A 15448-nucleotide genomic window follows, 5' to 3' on the forward strand; every position below is an offset into this window, starting at 1 on the left:
TCCAGATTAGTGATAGGCCTGCAGCCTCAGGACACCACCGGGATAACACCCTGGGAACGAGGTAGGAACGTCAAGTCACCGATGAAGAAACTCCCACCGACAAAACTCCTACGGGAACGATACAGATCCTGAGGGGTCATAATCACGCTATAATGGAGGAATTGGATCCGTGGAGAGAGGTTGTTACTTCTCTCATGTCCAATCCTCAGGCTAGGACTGCGGCGCCCATGACACCGACTAACGAAAATGCTGTCAATAGTTGCGGACAAACGATAAGGAGGAACGAAGATGCTTCCGGCAGTGAGTCCGGCCCAGTCATCCCCTTCAAGGCACAGGTCATGCACTTTATGAGATAAATCTGGCGAAAAGTACACCAAACTACCAAAGAAGCCGAGAAGAATGCTAAGGACTTTTAGATACATTTGGTTCAGATACCTGGGGCTCCTTTGGCTGCAGAAGGCCCTGACGCTAAAAGATACATTCAGTTAGTGTACAAACCCGAGGCAGTGCCGGAGTTGATCCCGAAAAGATTAAAGATGACCGATATTCCTAAGTATGACAGAACAACCGATCTGCAAGAGCATATTCTTGCATACACCACCGCGGTTAAAGGGAACGACTTGAAGGAGAAGGAAATCGGGTCAGTCTTTATAAAAAATTTTGCTGAAACCCTCGCACAGGGGGATCTCACATGGTACTTCTTACTAGCGGAGCATTCAATTATGTCATTCGCAATGCTGGCCGACATGTTCATTAAAGGCCACGCGGGAGCAAGGAAAGTAAAGACCATGAAGGCGGATATTTTTCGCATCGCGCAGGGAGAGTCAGAGCGCCTTTGGGAATTTGTTACTCGGTTCCAAAAGGAACGCATGCCCTTGCCCACGGTACCGGATGAGTGGGCCGTTAAAGCTTTCACTAAGGGGTTAAATCCCTTAAGCTCGGATCCTTCTCGGAAGCTCAAAGAGAACCTCCTGGAGTTTTAAGCTACGACCTGGGAGGACGTCTATAATAGGTATGAATAGAAGATTCGGGTGGAAGATCACTTGCTAGGGGCTCCAATAGGGTATCCTTCCTAAAAACCGGACAAAGGATTCAGCCCAGATAGGGGTTCTTCCAAGAACTTCTTTCAACCTTATTCGCTGCCAAAAAATGTCCGGTGGTGGGTCGGGCTATAGATCTATGGAAAAAACAAATGCTAAGAAGAAAGAGGGCCATGGAAAGAACGATCATGGGTTGCAGTACAAGAACAATCCCTCTAGAGCTTCTTCAAAGGGAACTGAGCATTTGAAGCTTGTTGATTATAACTATACTATCAACGAATCTATAATAACCTAGCTAGGTCGTTATGCGGGTGACATGTAAATTATACCTCTGTTGGGAATGTCGAGGCTGCGGGTGAGTCTGTAGCATGTTTTTATATATATGTGCATATTTGGTTTGCATCTGTAGGGCCTCGAATTGGTGTTGGGGTAGTTGGGTGAGAAATTGGTGGAAACACCCCGAGCTACTACTCAAAATAAACCGCTGCAGAAGTTGTAGGACCGCTGTAGCTAGTCTGTCATAGCGGGTAGGACCGCCCAGCAAGGCGGGGGGAATTAACGAGGTCCGCCATAGCGGAACATTTTTGGCTATAGTGGGACAGCTGCAGCTAGAAGTCGATCGCTGCAGTGGTCGACGGGAGGCAGAATCAGTGTTTTATATTCTTATTTTCGAACCCATTCCCCACATAACTCCAAAATAGTTGCCAAGAAGTCTTGTGGAAAATTTCTAAGGCTAGGGCTAAAATACTCTTGAAAGGTAAGTCTCAACCCTCTACTTTGTTCGTTCCATCATTATATTAAGTTCCATGATTAGTGTAAGGTTTCCTAATGGTGAATGAAAGGAATAAAGACCTAGAACTTAAGAAACCCTTACATGACGAATGGGTTAGTGATTTTATTGTTGTTTATTCACCTAAGGTTATAGATTTTCACTTCTTAGGGTGTGAATTCAAATTCTAATGGATGAGAATGATGTAGTGAGATGTAGGGTTTCATAAAGATGGTAACTTTAGCACAAAAACTTCTTGTGAAAGGGTTGAATTGATTAAAAACCCATGATTTAGAATAGTATGATCATTGGGAGAGAGGTAATGATGAGTTCACCATAAGTGATAGTTCAACCATTTGGAAGGAGTAGATATAAGTGGGTTTACCTTGCCCAATTGTTGTATTGTTTGAGAAGATAATTTGAATACTCATGTAGCACAATATTTCTAGACCTTGAACGTTCCGAGGCATTACGGAAAGGAAAGGCTCATGTGGAATAGCTTACATTTTTCCAGTTCGGCTTTGAGATAGGTTTCGGTCTACTCGAGTTAGGCTTTGAGGTAGGCTACGGTCTACTTGAGTTAGACTTTAATTAGTCTATTGTATATGTTATGACATTGGCAGAAGAAGCATGATTAGGGCTTCAGACATAAAATGTGGTCGGAAATTCCTAAGTTTGACATTGATTGATTTATTATGTGATGAATTGTTATGATCTGATAAAGAAAAAGTGAATGATTACTCTTCTCGTTGACTTGGAGTAGAATACTCTTCTCGTTAACCGAGATACCAGTGTTAACGGTCTATCTCCTGAGTCAGTTCCTGTGGTACATGAGTTTGCGGAGGTGTTTTTCGTAGACTTTCCAAGCATGCCACCAGACCGTGACATTGATTTCTGCATTGACTTAAAGCCAGGGACTCGCCCTATTTCTATTCCGCCATATCGGATGGCACCAGCAGAGTTGAGGGAATTAAAAGAACAACTACTGGATCTTCTTAGTAAGGGTTTCATTCATCTGAGTGTCTCCCCGTGGGGCGCTCCTGTACTGTTCATGAAAAAAAAAGATGGGACTATGCGGATGTGCATTTACCTCCAGTTAAATAAAGTCACCATCCGAAATAAATACCCTATCCCTCATATTGATGATTTGTTTGATCAGCATCAGGGGCTTCTGTGTTTTCAAAAATTGATTTGAGATCGGGTTATCATCAGTTGAAAATTCAAGCAGAGGATATTCCTAAGACAACTTTCCAGAATAGGTATGGGTATTATGAATTTCTTGTTATGTCTTTCGGGCTTACTAATGCCCCAGTTGCTTTTATGGATTTGATGAATGGCATTTTTAAGCCACACTTAGACTCCTTCGTGATAGTGTTCATTGATGACATTCTGGTTTATTCTAAGAGTAAAGAAGATCATGAAAAACAGTTGAGAGTTGTTCTTGGGTTATTGAGAGACAGGGAGTTCTATGCCAAGTTCTCTAAGTATGAGTTTTGGCTTGCGTCTATGTCCTTCTTGGGACATATGGTTTCGAAGGAAGGGATTATGGTTGATCCTAAAAAGATCGAAACAGGGAGAGACTGGGCTAGGCCTACTTCAGTGACAGAAAGTCGCAGCTTTATCGAGTTGGCCAGTTACTACCGTCGGTTCGTGAAGGGGATTGTTTTCATTGCTTCGCGTTTGACCCGGTTGACTCAGAAAGAGGTACCTTTTCAGTGGTCTGACGTGTGTGAGGAGAGCTTCCAAAAGCTCAAGACTCTATTGACTACAGCCCATATTCTATCTTTTCCCGTGAAGGGCAAGGACATTGTGGTTTATTGTGACGCTTCTCGTTCTGGTTTGGGTGCTATTTTGATGCAGGAAAAAAAGGTGATTGCTTATGGTTCCAGACAGCTGAAGATTCATGAGAAGAACTATCCTACTCATGACTCTGAGTTGGCAGCTGTGGTTTTTACGTTGAAGATTTGGAGGCACTATCTCTATGGTGCCCGTCGCAAGGTATTTACTGATCATCGCAGTCTTCGACATATGTTTACTCAGAAGGATCTTAATTCTAGGCAGTGGAGATGGATGGAGTTGCTTAAAGATTACGATATTACTATCTTGTATCATCCTGGCAAGGCAAATGTGGTGGATAGATGCCTTGAGCAGGAAATATGCTACCATGGGCAGTTTGGCTTGTTTGATTGCGTCAGAGCGTCCATTGGCCATGCAAGTTCAGACTTTGGCCAACAGTCTCATGAGGCTTGATGTGTCGGGTTCAGGCAGACTTTGCGTATAACAACAGTTACCACTCGAGCATTGACATGGCCCCGTTTGAGGCTCTTTATGGGAGGATATGTAGGTCTCCTATCGGGTGGTTTGATGTATTTGAGGTAAGTCCATGGGGTACCGATCTTTTGAGAGAGTCATTAGATAAGGTTAAGGTGATTCAGGAAAAGCTCTTGGCGGCTGAGAGTAGACAGAAGGAGTATGCGTATCAAAAGGTCCGAGATCTGGAGTTCATGGTTAGAGAACAAGTCTTGTTGAAGGTCTCACCCATGAAGGGTGTGATGAGGTTTGGTAAAAAGGGTAAGCTTAGTCCCAGATTCATTGGTCTGTTTGAGATTCTTAATTGTGTGGAGAATATAGCCTACGAATTGGCATTGCCCCCAGGGTTGTCAGGTGTCTAGTGTTCCATGTCTCTATGTTGAAAGTATATCATGGCGATGGTTCGTTTATCATTGGTTGGAATTCTGTCTTGTTGGATGAGAATCTTTCCTATGAGGAAGAGCCTGTTGCGATTCTAGATAGAGAGTTTCGTAAGCTGAGGTCGAAAGAAATAGCGTCAGCAAAGGTTCAGTGGAAGAACAGTCCCGTTGAGAAAGCTACTTGGGAGACTAAATCTGATATGCGTAAAAACTATCCCTAGCTTTTCACAGAGTCAGGTACTTTTTCCTTTGTTTCTCTTCCTTGTCCGTTCGGGGACGAACAAATGTTTAATTGGTATCTGATGTAATGACCTGCTAGGTCGTTATGGGGGTGACTTAGTAAACTAGACCTCCGTTGGGAATTTTGAGGTCGTGGGTGAGTCCGTAGCGTGCTTTTATGCATATGTGCATCTTTGGTTTGCGTCTGTAGGGCCTCGAATTGATGTTAGGGTTGTTAGGTGAAAAACTGATGGAAAAAACCCGAGCTACTGGTCAAAATAGACCGCTGCAGCGGTTGTGGGGCCGCTGTATCAAGTCCCTCGTAGCGGGAAGGGGACCGCCCCAGTGAGGTGGGGGGAATTAATGAAGTCCGCCATAGCAGGACATAGCCTGCTGCAGCGGTCGATGAGAGGCAGAATTAGTGTTTTATATTCTTATTTCTGAACCCATTCCCCACATAACTCCAAAATAGTTGCCAAAAAGTCTTGTGGCGAATTTCTAAGGCTAGGGCTAAAATACTCTTGAAAGGTAAGTCTCAACCCTCTACTTTGTTCGTTCCATCATGATATTAAGTTCCATGATTAGTGTAAGGTTTCCTAATGGTGAATGAAAGGACTAAAGCCCTAGAACTTAAGAAACCCTTACATGACGAATGGGTTAGTGATTTTATTGTTGTTTATTCACCTAAGGTTATAGATTATCACTTCTTAGAGTGGGAATTCAAATTCTAATGGATGAGAATGATGTAGTGAGATGTAGGGTTTCATAAAGATGGTAACTTTAGCACAAAAACTGCTTGTGAAAGGGTTGAATTGATTAAAAACCCATGATTTAGAATAGTATGATCATTGGGAGAGAGGTAATGATGAGTTCACCATAAGTGATAGTTCAACCATTTGGAATGAGGAGAAATAAGTGGGTTTACCTTGCCCAATTGTTGTATTGTTGGAGAAGATAATTTGAAAACTCATGTAGCACTATATTTCTAGACCTTGAACGTTCCGAGGCATTACGAAAAGGAAAGGCTCATGTGGAATATCTTACATTGTTCCAGTTCGGCTTTGAGATAGTTTACGGTCTACTCGAGTTAGGCTTTGATTAGTTGATTGCATATGTTATGAAATAGGCCGGAGAAGGATGATTAGGGCTTCGGACATAAAATGTAGTCGGAAATTCCTAAGTTTGACATTGATTGATTTATTATGTGATGAATTGTTATGATATGATAAAGAAGAAGTTAATGAATACTCTTCTCGTTCACTTGGAGTAATCCCTTATTCATGCTATTGATGAATTGATTTTGAGTCTTGATATGACTTGTGACATGGTGACTTATGTTCCTTGATAATGATTTATTAACTGTTCATATTCCCTATTGATTGTGGGAACGGAAATACATCGAGATGACAAAAAACAAATAAATATGAAAAGGCACATTTGACAGGGTGAGGATGTGGCCTTGTTATGGACTCGTGATCTGATGTCAATACTAGAGCGAGTGATACATGAACCCCATGGGTTCGTTACAGGTCATGGCTATTTGAACAAACAATACCATTTAGCATATGTGAACGGATATGTGACAGAGTTGAGATAATTCGTGAGTTACGTTTGTTTGGTGATGACATGGATTGAGTTACTTTTACTAATTGTTGTTTGTGTAGGCTTATCTTATTTCGGTGTGGCATGATTCTTGTTGATAATTTCATATGGTTATGTGTTGTTGTGCCTCTCTGTCTATTCTATTGATTTTATGATTTTATGCATGATACTAATCTTAGTCGGCCTATGATATCTACCGGTACATAGTATTTGTACTGAGACTACCTTGTTGCATTCTTTTGAGTATAGATTCTGATCTAGCGACATCTACCAGACCTCATATTTAGCGTGAGGCTAGTTTTCAACAGATTTGAGGGTGAGCTCTTATTCCATGCCAGGCCGCTTGAAGATCTTCTCTTATTGATGTCTATTTCCATTCCAGACATTACTATGTTATTTTAGACAGTTGTTATTTCCTTAGACAGTTTATGTTTTAGAGTCCTAGTATGATGACTTTCGGATTTTGGGGTTGTAATATTTAGACTTCCGCATTCGTTATTTATTTATGACATGACTAGACATTTTGGGTAATTATTACTTTTGTTATATTCTTGACTTGTCTAAAAGTGGTTAATTAATCGGTAATCGGTAATCGGTTGGATAGTTGGTTAAGGGGATAGTTCGCCCACTAGGGGATTTATGTGGGTGCCACTCACGGCTTCTAGGGTCGTGACAGAAAAGATGGGATTGCTGGATAAAATCATACCGATTGCAATAACCCTTTTTGGTTTCAACATGTCCAGTGAAACTACCAAAGGGGAGATCGACTTACCCGAGGAAGCTGGAGGAATCATCAAAATAACAAAGTTCTATGTGATCGATGGCGGCCTACGTTATAACGCAATCTTCGGGAGACATTGTCTCCATGACATGAAGGTTGTGCCATCGACTCTCCATTTGCAGCTGAAATTTCCCACTCCAGAAGGGATCAGGCAGATTCTTAGGGAGCAGCTGGCATCAAAGGAGATGTTCACAATCGAGGAACTAACGGCAAGCAAATCAGCCGCAACTGACAAATAGCAATCACATGTTCTGGAAACAACACCAGCTGCCCTTCATCAAACTCCTTCGGGGGATGGGAACACAGTGGGTCCGGAAGAAGTTGAGGACAAGTACGAGGTTCCGAGGTATTTCCAGCCACCAGAAGACCCAGACGCCACCAAGTCTACAGCCAAAGAGCTCGAGCAGATCGGTTTACGTCCAGATCTGCCAGAAAGAAAGGTATACCTCATCACGGGGTTAACCCCGGAGCTCAGGGAGTTATTTCTTAATTATTTAAAAGATAACAGTGATTGTTTTGCTTCATCCCACAAAGTATTGATGAGGATACCCGCGGACATCGAAACCAGCAAGCTTGGGCTGGACCTCAGCTTCCCACCTGTGCGCCAAAAAGAGTGGCCCATTGCCGAAGTCCACAACAGGTTTGTTAAGGAATAGATATCTCGTCTTTCAATATAGTGTCACGACCCGGCTAGGGGCCGTGATGGGTACTCGGGGATAACCACCCAGCACCACTCGTTCTACTACTTATCATGCTCATTAAACGTTCTTTTATCGAAATTATACTCGAATTATAAGAAAATCATCTTTCATTCGGAAACGTAAATACCTTTATATGCACAAGCCTTTTGGTTATTAAATATATATATATATATATATACACACACATACATACATAGCAACCCTTGTGAGACCATACAACCCACACTGCATATCTACGAGCCTCTACTGGAGTGCTAAACATATGGACGGGACAAGACCCCGTCGCGCCCAAAATATACATGTACACAAAAGGATAACCATAAGCACCTCCGGGATAATGGAGTGCTCTCGAATCAGCTGACAGCTACTACGTGTCTGGTTCAAGCTCACCTCCCTGTCTACCTGTGGGCATGAACACAGCGTCCAAAGAAAACGGACGTCAGTACGAACATTGTACTGAGTATGAAAAGGCATAAACAATAATATTACGTCAATGAAATAAAGGAAGCATCAATAAGGAACATTTGTATCTGACTGCCAAATATAAAGGAAATGATACAAGTTGGCTTACTCATAATCATCATCATATCATATATGCATAAATGTATAAACTACCCGTCCATATCGGATTGATGTGATAATCATTAGCCTGCGTCCAGGCCTCCCGCGTCCGGGGTATCATCTCATGTCGCCTACTAATGGTGTCTGCCCTTGCCATCTGGCCATGGTGTATACGCTGCCCGCCTTAGCGGTGACTGCCCGGCCAAATAGGCGCGGTGTTATATCATCATAATATGCTCATCATAGTGCATGCATAAAGACTCAAGGACAACTATACTTTATCAGGATGACGTAAGGTCGTGATCCCCCGATTCCATTATGGAGCACACATTAACATTCTACCTCATCTTGAAGGGAGTAGTATATGAGGTGAGTGTAAGCAATAAATAACATCATTACTGAGCTCATAACATAACTCTTACCTTGTGTAGCTATTCAAGAACATAGGCTCATAGTTTTCCGGAATTTAAAAGATTCATGAGGAGGAAGGAAAGTCATACTATAGGATTCATGACATAGAAAGAAAGGACTAGCCTCACATACCTTTTAATTACGTTTAACTAATCTATCGTTCGCTTGCTCTCCTTCAATGGCACGTTTCTACCTTCAAGAGAGAATTAGCATTAACATTAGTTAATTGATGATAAGAACGTGTTACTATTTCTAGGAGAAATTGGGTAGAATTTCCTTAGTTTCTACTACTTTCCCCACATCCTACATCAACTCCCAATCGTTCATAACAATATTCACAATATCGCAACAACAATAATCAATCGTCTACATTTACCACAATTCACCATTTCCCTTCAATTTCTCCACAATTATAGTTATAGCTCATTATCGCGTCTTCTCATATATAATACTTATTCCGTGGTCTAAGTGTCATTAATAACTAATTCACAATCACAACATACCAACATTCATAATTCATCCCAACTATTGTTCAATAATGACAGTATTCACTCATTCATGACCCATTTTCTACCTCCTTCTACAATCCAAGTGTTTCAACTTTCAACACCTTAAATAATATGTAAATACCATAAAAATCACCTTGGATGATGGATGAACAACCTTTGAGTGAAACTTCTCTTCTTGCACCAAAACCCTAACTTTCTTCTCTTGAGTTTTCTTGGCTTAGATGAACTTTTAATGGGTTTCATACACTTGATTTCATGGTTTTGGTGTAGCTGATCATGGATTTCCTTTAATTTCTTATAGATGAATGATGCAGAAGGTTCTAGAGGTTTCTTGATGTATGGAGGAGTGAGATGAAAAAAGAAATAAAATGAAGGAGGGGTCCTTATATTAATTCATGAAATCAGTCCTGACCAAGATATACGATACGATCGACGGAGTGTCGATCGGATCAACGGGACGTCAATCTGATCGTCGAAGTCGTTAAATTTCCAGTGAGCAATCTGCCGTTTCCTTTCATTCTACGGTGAGAAGGACGTTCCGTCGAACTGATCGACCAAACATGATGAGAGAACCAATCGGTATACACTTGTACACAATAGGCTCAAACATGTGTTATGTCCTCTGTCACATTCATAAGTTGGGCAAGTTTATCATAAAATGAGGGAACTGAAGGAAAAGGGAAAGGGTATATAAGGGAATAGTGAAAAAAGTAGTTCTCAAGAGGAAAGTGAGAAAATGAATGCGTCAAGAGGAAAGGCTAAGGTGTCCCTCTTGAAAAATCTAGGGGAGATTAGGGAGGAGTTGGAGGAGCGACAACCGGTGATACTACTCACACATAGGGACTATGCTTTGCACACTAATGAACTAACATCTTCTTTGCCTAGTTCTATTTCTTCTCTTTTGCAGGATTTTGATGATGTGTTCCCAACGGAACTCCCAAAAGGATTGCCACCCTTAAGGGGAATTGAGCACCAAATTGACTTTGTCCCAGGGTCCCAATTGCCGAACAAATCGGCTTATAGAGCCAACCCAGATGATACTAAAGAACTCCAAAAGTAAGTGGATGAACTCTTTCAAAAGGGAGTTGTGCGAGAAAGTATGAGTCCATGTGTCGTGCCATGATATTGGTGCCAAATAAATATGGGACATGGCGTATGTGTGCGTTGATTGCTAAGCTATCAACAAGATAATGGTAAAGTATCGCCATCCCATCCCTCATCTTGATGACATGCTTGATGAATTGAATAGTTCATGCATATTTTCTAAGATAGATCTTACGAGCGGATACCATCAAATACGAATGAAACCCGGAGATGAGTGGAAAATGGCATTCAAGACCAAATTTGGTCTATATGAATGGTTGAAGATGCCTTTTAGTGTCACTAACGCTCCTAGTACTTTCATGCGTTTAATGATTCAAGTGATGAAACCTTTTACTGGAAAATTCGCAGTTGTTTACTTTTGATGATATATTGGTGTATAGTATAACCACGGATAAGCATGTTGATAATTTGAAATGGGTGTTTGAAGTGCTTAGACAAGAACAACTTTATGGTAATGTGGCTAAATGCTCTTTTTGTGTTGCTGAAAGTTGTTTTCTTGGGGTTTGTTGTGAGTTCAAGGGATGTTGAGGTTGATGAATCCAAAATATACGCTATTAAGAATTGGCCAACTCCTAAATCCACTGGTGATGTGAGAAGTTTTCATGGATTGGCTAGATACTATAGGCGGTTTGTTAAACTATTAAGTGCCATAGCCGCTCCTTTGACCGAGGTAATCCGAAAGGACAAGCCTTTTTCTTGGGGTGAGGAGCAAGCAAGGCCTTTTGAAACTTTGAAAAAAATGTTTAGCTCCACACCGTTGTTGCAATTACCCGATTTTGACAAAATCTTTGAAATTGAATGTGATGCTAGTAAAGTAGGTACTTGTGTCATTTTGATGCAAGACCAAAAACTCATTGCCTATTTTAGTGAAAAGCTTAAGGGTGAGACGTTGAATTACTCCACCTATGATCTTGAATTATATGCTTTGGTTAGAGCTTTGGGTAATTAGCAACACTACGTGTGGCCTAAAGAGTTTGTGATTAGGATCAACCGTGAGTCCTTGAAACATCTTAAGGCCAAAGGTAAATTGAACAAACGGCATGACAAATGGGTTGAATTCCTTGAAACTTTCTCTTATGCAATCCAATACAAAAAGGGAAAGGACAATGTAATGGCGGATGCCTTATCTAGAAAACATGTTTTGATTAATACCTTGTCTTCCAAATTGATGGGTTTTGAAAGCTTGAAGACATTGTATCCCGAGGACCCCAACTTTACAAAAATCTTTCTAGAATGCGAAGAATGGGATAGGTAAAGATGGATTAGGGATACGTCTTCTACTCCCAATTCAAAATTTGATAGTTTCTTGTTCAAGAACAAGAGACTATGTGTGCCCATGAGCTCTTAGAGAGAACTATTTGTGAGGGAGGCACATAATGGGGGAGTAATTGGACATTTTGGGATTGATAAAACCTTGGAACTTCTTGAGGAGAAATTTTATTAGCCTAATATGAGTCGGAATGTTGCCAAAATTTATGGCCAATACATTGAGTGTCGTGGCGCTAAGTCTAGACTCCTTCCCCATGGATTGTATACCCCTCTCCCTACCCCTAAAATGTCACGACCCAGCTAGGGGCCGTGACGGGTAGCCAGGGCTAACCACCGAGCACCGCTCGTGCCATCACTTATTAAGCTTATTTAGCAATCATTTATCTGATTCATGCTTAATTTATAATAAAATCCATTTTCATTTAGAAACGAAATGCTTTTATACATACGAGCCTTTAGGATAGCAAAATAATTTACACACACACACACACACACACACACACACACACACACAGATATATATATATATATATATATATATATACATAATGACCATGCCATAAAACCACACGACCCACGTCGAGTATCTACGAGCCTCTAAGAGATGACATCTACAACTGTACACAAAAGAATCATCATAGACACCTCCGGGACAATGGAGGGCTTTCAGTCAGCTAGCAGCCTCTAAGAATCCGGAGCAAGATCTCCTCCCTTCCTACCTGTGGGCATGAACACAACGTCCAAAGAAAAAGGATGTCAGTACGAATATTGTACTGAGTATGTAAGGCAGGAATGAAATAAACAAACAGAATAGAAAGATCATGAGTCATGGGACAAAGATATAACCTGCACACATGTCATAGGAAATCGTATTATTATCATATTTCACATTATACACAATCATAGTACCCATGTTATCACATCCCATGCATCATCATGTACGTCATCATATGCCTCATCACATCATAATCTGTATCGTTACCCGCGTCCGGGTAACCCTCATATGCCGCCCACTAGTGGTGATCATGCCCGGCCCTCTCGGCTCGGTGTAAACATCGCAGCCCGCATTAGCGGTGACATGCCCGGCCATATAGGCGCGGTGGAATCATACGCAGCCCGCAGTAGCGGTGACATGCCCGGCCATATAGGCGCGGTGGAAATCTTATCATCACAACAGCAATCATAACACATCATTATTATACATCTCAAACCATAGCATCATGTTATCATTTCTTAGTGTTCCGTGTATCCCCTAGTGTTACAAGTTAGCATTACTTATCATCTTATAGAAGGATTTCTGGAAAGCTTAAAGGATTCATGCCTTTTGAAAGAAGAGTTAAGCCTCACATACCTTTGTCGTTTAAGAAATTTAGCATTTGCTTATTCTCCATCAATGTCACGCCTCTACCTTCAAAAAGAGGATTCGTACGATCGTTAGTTAACCAACTATAAGAACGCACTACTATTTCTAGAGAAAATTGGGCAGCACTTCCTTTGTTTATACTACTTTTCCCGTATTCCATATCAACTCCCAATCACCCACAATAACAATCATAATATAGCAAATCACAATTATCATTCATATACAATGGCCATGATTCACCATTACTCTTCATTTTTCCCCACATTTATGGTTTTGGGTTCTCTATCGTATTTTCCCACTATCACACTTATCTCATGGTCTACATGTCATTTATAACATATTCGTACTCACAACACATTAACATTCATGATTCAATTCAACTACCACTCACTTATGACACTATTCACTCTTGAAAGACCCATTTGCTATGTTCTTCTACAATTCGGGTATCTTAACCTTCCAATACCTTAAACAACATAAAATGGTCATGTAACTTACCTTGGATGATGGTTGAACAAGTCTTGAGTGGAGTTTCTCTTCTTACATAAGCCCTAGCTCACCTCCTTTGGTTTTCTTGAGGAAGATGAACTTTTCTTGAGTTTCACACACTTTGATTCATGGATTATGTGTCGTTGATCTTGGTTTTCCTTTGATTCTCTTGAATTATTGTGGATGAAGTGCTTTGAAGTGTTCTAAAGAGTTCTTGAATTGGAAAGATGATAAATGAAATAAAACGAGCATGGGGTCCCTTATACTTAACTTAAAAATCTAATTTTTGTGAACAGTATTCGGGGTGTACAGTGGCCGTACACCCAGTTTACGGGCCATATAGTGGTTTAAGGTCCGTCCATCATGGTCGTATTTAAGCATATCAGAAACAGAATGGTCTGCTGGGATCATGGTGGTTAACGGTCACAGTTTACGGGCCGTATTTCAATTTACGGTCTGTAAACTGAGTCGTATTTTACCATTTCAACATTTGACAGAAAGTTGAAATCTTGGAAGGTTGGAGGCGACAGCAGTTTACGGTCCGTAAACTACTTTACGGGCTGTCTTCCACTTTACGACCATTGGGCCGAAGTGAAAATTCTGCAACTTTTCACTGCACGTTCACGGGGAAATTTCCGAGGTGTAACATCAAAGACCTGGGCTTGACATTTCTATGGATTTTGTGTCGGGATTGCCAAGGACCAAAAAGGGTAAAGATAGCATCTTTGTTATTGTTGATCGATTTTTGAAAATTGCTCATTTCATTGCATGTCATAAGATTGATGAAGAATCTCATGTTGCATCATTGTTTGTTGAACATGTAGTAAAATTGCATGGCATTCCCAAAACCATAATGAGTGATAGGGATTCAAAATTCCTAAGCCACTTTTGGAAGGAATTAAGGGGACGACTTGGAAATAAATTATTGTTTTCTACCTCTTGCCACCCACAAGTCGATGGCCAAACCGAGGTTGTGAAAAGGACCTGAGGCTCTATGCTTAGGGCCATGGTAAAAGGGAAACTATCATCTTGGGAAAATCAATTGTCTTTAGTTGAATTTGCATATAATAGAGTCATTTATAGTACTATTGGCATTTCTCCATTTGAGATTGTTTATGGTTTTAACCCGCTAACCCCTCTAGATCTGACCCCCTTTGTCTCAAGATGTTGTTTTGAGTTTAGATGGAAACAAAAGGGACGAGGTCATGAAGAAGTTGCATGAAAAGTGATTCTTCACCTTAAGAAGAAGAACCAAGAGACTGCCAAGAGAGCAAATAAAGGCCGCAAGAGAGTTGTACTTGAACCAGGTGATTGGGTTGGGTACATTTTCGCAAGGAGACGTTCCCCAACAAAAAAAAGACCAAGTTGAGGACTAGAGGAGATGGTCCATTTGAGCTGCTTGAGCGGCTCAATGATAATGCACACAAGATTAATCTTCCTCTGGAATATCAAGTTCATAACACCTTCAATGTGTGTAATCTCTCACCTATGGATGTAGATGATCGTGACACCTTAAATTTAAGGAAAAACTCTTTTCAAGAAGGGGAGAATGATACAACCCAAGTTGCATCACGGCCTTTCACAAGGAGCCAAGCTCGTGAGCTTCAAGCATTTCAAGGGTTGTTCATGATGAGGGACGTAATTGAGTAAACTCTAGAGCCTTCCCAGGGATTCCAAATGTTGATGATTGCTTGAAATGACGGATTGGAGAAGAGTGATGAAGATGGCTATGCATGCAAAGAGGCTACTACTTAAATGCTAACATTTTCAAGTTTTATTTCCAAGGAAGACCGACCAAACAAGGCCCTTACTTCATTAAGGGTAGAATTGTAATAGCTAGTTTGTCTTCCTTATGTTTCTAGTATAAATAGTAGACTTAAACATTTCCTAGGTAAGCTTTTTATGAACATTGATGTTAAACACTAAATTACTCTTTAAGA

This window comes from Lycium barbarum, chromosome 1 (assembly GCF_019175385.1).
Source record: "Lycium barbarum isolate Lr01 chromosome 1, ASM1917538v2, whole genome shotgun sequence".
NCBI classification, from domain to species: Eukaryota; Viridiplantae; Streptophyta; class Magnoliopsida; order Solanales; family Solanaceae; genus Lycium; species Lycium barbarum.